Source organism: Nomascus leucogenys, chromosome 11 (genome assembly GCF_006542625.1).
Source record: "Nomascus leucogenys isolate Asia chromosome 11, Asia_NLE_v1, whole genome shotgun sequence".
NCBI lineage: Eukaryota > Metazoa > Chordata > Mammalia > Primates > Hylobatidae > Nomascus > Nomascus leucogenys.
Window position 1 is genome coordinate 24348558 of NC_044391.1, and position 8406 is coordinate 24356963.

An 8406-nucleotide genomic window follows, 5' to 3' on the forward strand; every position below is an offset into this window, starting at 1 on the left:
GTTAATTAATTTTGTTTTAAGGAGATTTTTAAAAACAACTACTACCATAATCATATCACAGAAATTCCTCAAAGGTTAATATCACAGAAATTCCTCAAAGGTTAAATAAATGATTTAGTAAGAGAAGCAGAGGAACACACACACACACACACACACACAGAGAGAGAGAGAGAGAGAGAGAGAAAAGCTTGCGCACGAGAGAGAGATGTATTAGTGAGGAGATAGCTTGCAGGAAGGAAATAGAAAAAGAGGGGTTATTCAGTCTATTAATCAAAGATAATAATCAATGGAGTACTGTTAATGTGTGCAGCATCAGTTAATGCTGGAAGAAGCAGAATGACAGGGAAATTTCCAAACCAAATATGAAGAACTTCATTGGGACAATCAAATAAGAACTAATATGCAAAGTTCTGTATTTAGATTAGTCTGAGAGCTCGTTTGATGCACTAGGTAACTTAGAGACAAAATTGACCATATGTGAGGGAGAGCTCCAGTCTTTCATCCTTGGAGACATATTCTAGGCTCAGTTGAAACTTGATAATAAATAAGTTATTTTAAATCAACTAAGAAGAGACCACTAATATTAATTTTCTATTTGTTCAACTCTGCAGCTATTCAATCTGAATAATTTTGACATCTCACGCTCAGTACCTCAAACTTAGTAGAAATGCTTTCTTCTTCTAACTAAAACTCCTAGTTCTAGTTTCTAGTTCCTTCGTTCAAATGGTTTTAGAAGATACATGACATCTGCCATGCTAATCATCAAAACTCTCATTCATAAAGGGATGGCAAATATTTTAAAGGCACATGTAAAACAAAATGGGTTTATGATCAAATCAGAAATGTTCTCCTTTCCATAATCCCTGCTGGGTTAATAATCCTATTAAATCAAGGATTTGTGTGACAATAAAAGTTTATATTGGTTTGAACAAACACCCAAGTCATTCTGAGATCCAGCTGCACCACACCTCAGTCAAGCGGGTTGCTGTTCATTGCCTCATATGAGCGGATGTACCCAAACAGGAGAAAAACATACAATCTCTCCCCTATCATGCCGTGTCAAATGTATTATCAGTGCCTTCTGCATTTTCCTAAATTCAAGATTGCAGGTTGCATTACAACTCCTGTTATACTGTTTGACTTTAGTTAATTTTTTATCATTTGTAAATAAGTTTTGGAAATGCTGATTTTGATCATTGAAATTTTCCATTTGCATTTTTATGTATGGGCATGATATGGATTCAATCATAAAATTATTTTGCTTTGCTTGAGGGAAATAGTATTATATGTCTATATCTATATAATAATTTCAACAGAGAATTTTGTTTTGAATACTGTGTAGCCCAGCTTGGAGATATGGAAAGAATACCTAAGAATTGAGATGTGTGAGTATCTTTTTTGATTGGATACTAAAGCCTCTGCCTACCAGTCATCTACTGTGACTACTAGATGTTTGGAGAAAGCCAAGCAAGTATGCAAGCAAACTTTGTTTTCACCTGTAAGCCATGTAAACCAGGGGGATGGCTTCACCTGGGATTGTCTCTTCAAGGACTACATTGCAGATGCAATAATGTTTGCCAGACAACTGCTCCTGAGAGCTAAGTTTAAAAAATTTTTCTACTTTCTATTTTTGTTTTGTGGAAAAGATCCGGACAGCCAAATATTTGTGCTGGAATTATTTCCTTGTCTTGCTCCTGCTGGACACAAAAGCCAAGAAAATATTCTATTTGCTTACTCCAAAGGAACCATATATAGATGACTAAATGGCAGGCACTGAGCTACATGAAAAACAAAAGCAGTTTATGTGACAAAGGAGAGAGTGAGACAAAGAAAAGAATAAGAAAATAAATCTTTGTCTCACTATTTCACTTGAAGATAATATTAAATACTCAACATTTTAAAATCTTCCTATTAGTTTTAGGTGACCACCTTTGCGAGAAAATTTAATATTTCTGTGTTCTCCAATACACATTTCTATTTTAGTTAGAGATGGTAGAAAATACAACCACGAGCTAGTAGAACACCCTCCCATCCCTCCAACCCCCACCCAACAAACAGCAACAACAATAACAACAAATGATTTTCATATACACAATGTTCAGAACTGTTAGATAAATATTCCAATTTTGAGCTCTAAGTACACGGATGCTATTATCCTCTGATTTGAAGAGTAAATATTTTTCCAAACTGTCTTATTTGAGAAAGAAAATTACGATATAGATGCAATTTTGTGCCTACATCATTCTACACTGTTTGAAAATAATAAAAATAGCCTGTGTTAGGAATTTTTTTACCTTATACATCAAGTTCGATGCTTTTCTTTGCAAGTCCTTATTAAATAAAATAAAAGCCTCTGAGATCCAGGGAATGACTGATCTAGGCTTGGGGAAGGAGGATCATGAGAGTTGCTGATGAGATTGCTTATCAAGAATACTCTCCCTATTTGGAAATTGCCAACATAACTATTGGTAGGACATCTCCAACTACATGCTCAAGACTTTAAAGAGTGAGGTCGGTGTGACAAGTGTGAAAAGCACCTCCCAGATAAAATGGAAGATGGAAGAAATCCTTCAGGATGAAAGACAGAACGTTACAAAAAAGAAGAATTCTCTCCTTCCTCTAAACAACTAAGGCACTACATTAGATAAGAGTGGTGCAGGGACAAAGAAATGCTATATAGGATTTTATATGGGAAAAAGGAATTTCAGCTATAGTAATTGGGAAACAATTGGATTAGATAGTATATGTGGTCTCTTTCAACTGTACAGTTCTGTGACATAGGTATTATATGAGCAGAATGTTTACTGCAGTATTATTCATTATAGTGAAAACTATTGTACCCTAGGCAGAACATCATGATTGTCAGAATAATATGAACATGTACATGCTTATTGTCTAGGCTTTTCATATGGTTAGACATAAGTGTCCTCTTCATTGGCTCTCGTCAGCCTCAAGCCCTTTGCCTGAGAGGTGTCTGGTTTTGCTGAGAGCCCAGCAATTTTCCAACGGGAAATTTTCCTCTTGGGTAAGCAGCCCCTGATTGGTATCACCAAGTCACATCATCTCTCAGAAACATTGTTTCAATGGGAAAGAATCTGCAGGAAGGAGAGAAATTAAACAAATGACTAGCCTAATAATATTAAAATCTTAAAAGCCCACAGAAAAGGAAAATAGACCAATCAAGAAAATGCCACGATGGTACTGTTTGAGATTACATGGAAGTCTGATGTCCTGATGTCCTAACTAACCCAGGCAATCACCCAAAGCAGCATTTAATTAATAGTTGTCAATATGAAGTGAAAATCTAGCGACAGAATTTTGTCTATTTTAAAGGACACATTCCATTTCCTTTTCTTCATCCAGGCATGGTTCCTGCTTTTTGCAGGGGGAGATGTGGTCATCCACAGACTAATACTTCGTGAAATTTTACCTGTTAGACTGTATTTGGAAACAGGATCTCTCAATCTTGCTTGTGATTTTTATGCTTACAGAGAATCTTCTGCAGAACCACACTCTTCATTCTATTAATGACAGATTCTAACAGGTGTTATTTTCTTGTCAAACTTTTCATTCCTCTCATGACTGTTAGACAGAGACCACCTCCATACTCAATTCTGAAGATTCACAGTTTGTCTTCTATTTTTCCACCCTCTCCTCTCCCTACTCCCACATAAATCTTCAGATTCCTTTCTGAAGTGGATATTCCGACCTTAAACCTTCATTCTATGTCTTTCTATTGTCCCAACTTCCTATAGACATTTTGCAGTTTGTATTCTTTCTGTCTCCATGTTAAAAATTTCTTGATGTTCTTTTCCTTCATAACCCTAAACATGATGTATTAGATGCCCCCCTCTGATAGTAGTTAATTCTTTATAAAATATTAATGTCTTTCTTTTCCCAGGCTGTAAACATTTTCTAACCTAGACACGTGACTTTAATTATGAGAATGACAGCCTCAGTGGCGTTCAGGTAGGAAAATACCTTCAAAAAATCACTAAAGGTATTCACCCAAAGTTGTGATGTACCTTCTTAAGGTTATATTTGAGATTTTTCTCCCCTGTAGGAATCTATCATGTAGAATAACTTTTCTACTAAACCATTTTTATAATTTATAGAGCGTTTCTTCCCAAATTAAATAAGTTATTTGGCAAATATCTGGTTTATATATAATGATGATAAAATATTGATTTGGGTGACCCTTCCTAAAACGGGCTTTTGTCCCAAATTATCCAATTTGGTTGTACTCACAGCTGAATTTTTTACACAAAGTGCAAGACTTTTCTTCACTTTTAGCATTATAATGTGGCTTGTGCAGTTTTGTTATTTATTTTTTTTTGGAATTTAGGCTGCTACGTATTTGCTAATATGCCTTATAAGAATGTGGTCATGCAAAGTAATAAGCCTACTGAAAGTTTTCCAGGTTGCCATGAACAAGAGGCATTGCCTGTTTGTGTACACAGGCAGCACAGCTTGATCTAATGTCATGAAATCCACTCTACAAGGAGGAGTTGTTGCATCACTGCCTATCACCCTCTCTCAGTTTTCATCAGACACACACTGGTAACAATTGTTGGCATAAAAAATTCCCCAAAGGAAAAAGTCTATTCTGTAAGTATAATTTTATTAGGAACTTACATGTAAAACAACAAAATCATAACATATGTTCTATTATTTACTAACATCCATTTGAATATTTCATCCAAATAGTTCAAAGTGTTTAAACAGTTTTAAAATAGATAGAAGTCAAATTTCCCTTAAGAAATCTATTTTAAAATATTATGAGCATATGTCTGGTGTGTTTACAAGGAAACTGAGTTATAGTATTTACTAGTTAATTGATCTTAAATTTGATGTATATCTTATATCAAAGGTAAATTGAAAAGTGAATATATAACCAGTTCATCTTTTTAGCTTTGGATGATTTTTTCTCTAGACTTGTGACTAAAAAACAATTTTCATGATTTTCGCTCAGTCTGTTTATTAGGGGATTTAGTACCCTTACAAAGTGATTTACTCAACATGGACAATTATGTATATCTGAAGCATTCCTATTCACATATGTTCTGGGACCTTCTGAAAGATAACCTCATGCCATGTTAATTAGACCAAAATTTAAAATCCCACCGGAAACACAATGTCATGTTCCCAAAATTCATCTCATTTCCTTTCTTGGAGTGTGTACAAAAAGACTTACCATGCTTCGACATGCAGTAATGAGACTTTTAGACAAACTAATCTTCAGTTGTTCATTCTTCGTGTCTAAGGCGGCTTTTGTCTAGAAAACTGTTAACCTCTTTCAGCAGTCCCAGTAATGCTTCAATCACTCTTGGAAGGCTTAATATGAACATAATCTGTGTGTGTGTGTGTGTGTGTGTGTGTGTGTGTGTGTGTGTGACTTATTCCTTCATCAAAAATATTAAAAAATCATTAAGTTACTTTGTAGGAAGTTGGATGAGAAGCAGCTCCATGATCCTCCTGGAAAGTACAGTGATCTCTTCAGAGGGGATTATAGTGTACTCCCTTCTGATATTATTTAGCAATTTATATCTCTTTCTCTTTGGCACCGCTATGTAATTTCCACTGGAATTAGACTTACAAGTTATTTATTTAGATTATTTTGGTGGTATACAGTTAATTTTTTTATGTTCTCTTGTTTTTGGTAACTTCTGTTCTTTGATTTTTTTGGATTTGTGGATGCTGATCTAAGTTAACTCCTAAAATTATCAAAATTCCTTAGGATAATGTGACAATCTCCTTGCTGCATTTTGCATTCCTCTTCTTCAATTTAGGGTAACTGGCCCGTGAGAATTAATGGACACAAAGCTTTTAGGTATTTTTCCACCTCCTTGCATTTTCTTTAGCCTTGAGTTCAACCCAAATTTTGCATTTGGTTTGGTCTTTAAAGTATTTTGCATTCTTGGGTTAGGAAGACTGTGAATGCTGAATAATGACTCACTCTCTTATATTCAGGCTTAAAGAATTCCAATTAACTTCATCTTGAAAAGACAGAAAGTGCATAGCAAGGAGATTTCTAGATCTCCAGAAAAATCTTCAACCTCTGCATTGACTCAGTATAGCCATCTGTAATGAACTAAGTTTCAGAATTTTAAAAAACATGGCAAGGCCAATTCTAGTTACTGGGTAAAACATATAACTTTCTGGAAATATAAAGGCATGACTCCATGGCTATATCTTAGGGTGATACGTACACTTATGGGATTTGTCATTATAGCTATTAGAGAACTCCCAAAAGAAATCTCTATAATGAGTTGTTTTCTATGCTGTGAGTGTATTCAGAGAAAAATAATTTACTCCTTTGGGATGCTTCTGAAAACTTTCCTGCACTTTACTATTAAGGCAACTACAACAGTTATTATAATTTTGTTCTTTCTTTTCTTTGGAGCTGCCATCTTTTGCTCACCCAATATTGTCAGAAATAGCAATTGTACTTTTATGTCTTTGTTTCATAATTTTGTCTTCAAAGCAGATTCAAAGAAAAAATAGACGTAGAATTTTCTCTTGCCCAGTAAGTCTTTCCCATCCAATAAAATAAACAATGCTACTACTCCCTTGATTTGCTGTGTAAATCAACTTCAGAAAATTATATTTTCATCTTAGACATGAAATTATGAAGCACAAAACAAGACCTGTTTTAAGGAAGAGGAACTAATTATATACAAAGATGTGCTTGAAAATAAGCAGCAATCATGAAAAGTTGTTTGTGTGTTGCAATAGAATCTTTCCCAGTTTCAATGAATTTAGAGAGTTTATTGGCACCCACATAATTTACTCTGGAGATAATGATATAACAAGCAAACCATTTTATTTTCTCTTTCTTAGCTTAGTGAATATAGTTAACAAAAAGATTTTATTGTAACCATAGAAGAGTCTGAGAATGATATTTCTCTTTTCCCCAAAAGATGTTGAAAACCTGAGCTATTGAGAGAGAAAACCTAATTATTTCAAATTAGTTGTTTCCCAAAAATTAAATAATTGGTGAATGGTTGATCTTAGAATACACAAGATACCATGTTACAAGGATTAGTCGTTTTTTGTCAGCTTTGCTATTTTTAGAGTGGCTTAAATTAAGGTATTGAATATAATTCTTACAAATGATGGCACAATGTTAAAAGAGCAGTTAATTTCATAAGATATTGTAAGAATTCTCAGTTTCGCCAGAGGTTTCCTTTGTCGGTGTTCCCTTGTGCGGCGTGAATCTGAGGGCATCCTGTTGAGGAGATGGGGGCTGCGGTGATTCGCAGGATCAGGAATTTCAACCTGGAGAACCCAGCGGAATGGGAAATCAGCAAGATGAAGCCGTCTCCCACTCCCAGTCACCCCTCTACCAACAGCCTCCTGCAAGAGCGGATTAGTCTCTATCCAGAAATTAAGGTAGAGATTGCTCATAAAGATGACAAGATGCTGTCATTTCTAAAAGATGTATATGTTGATTCCAAAGATCCTGTGTCTTCCGTGCAGGTAAAAGCTGCTGAAACACGTCAAGAGCCAAAGGAATTCAGATTTCCCAAAGGCCATCACTTTGATATAATAAATATTAAGAGCATTCCCAAAGGCAAAATTTCCATTATAGAAGCATTGACAGTTCTCAATAATCATAAACGTTATCAAGAAACATGGACTGCTGAGAAAATAGCGCAAGAATACCATTTAGAACAGAAAGATGTGAGTTCCCTTCTTAAATATTTTGTTACTTTTGAACTCAAAATCTTCCCTCATGAAGACAAGAAAGCAATACAATCAAAATGAAGAAAATCGCAAAAATTTCCTATGTGTACTCCGCATCCCTCATCCTGCATATTATCTCATTTTTTGCAGGTTAAATTATGTTAACTACCAAGTGTTTAATTCTCTCATTGTGAGAGCATATTCTTAATATTTATTGAGCTCCGTGACTTTTCAAGATTGCCATAGAATATATTTTGTTTTCTTTTAATTTGGTTTGGGCATATTTCATATGTACATGTCAGCATGACTAATCAGCACATCTGTACATTTATTATAAGTAAAATAATTAATTTGTTGTTTTAGGCACATCATACCAACTTTTAAATTGATCATATGACCCCTTGGGAAATGTCCCTGAATCCCTCATTTAAGTTTTACTTTCCTAGTTAGATGTTTAGTTCATTCTTCATGTGTGATAGTGAGAGTAAAAGCTTTCCTGACTCTTAAGACTGACATTTTCTTGTTAGGGAAAGAGACACAATAGAAAGGTAGACTAACAGTATTTCCCAAATAAAGGCACACAGTAGAAAACAATGAATCTATAGAATCTAATTAAAATTACTACTCCAGGGAATAAGAAGTACTGAGGACTTATTTTATTTTGAATTGGTTTTAAGTATGGAATAATTGTCTTTACAGTTATAAAAGGTAATTAGTGGT

The 8406-nt window shown here is 34.6% G+C and overlaps 1 pseudogene; it reads left to right on the forward strand.

Moving 5' to 3' along the window:
* Positions 1–7239: 7239 nt before the first annotated feature.
* Positions 7240–7767, forward strand: LOC100588972 (annotated as a pseudogene).
* The last annotated feature ends 639 nt before the right edge of the window (positions 7768–8406 follow it).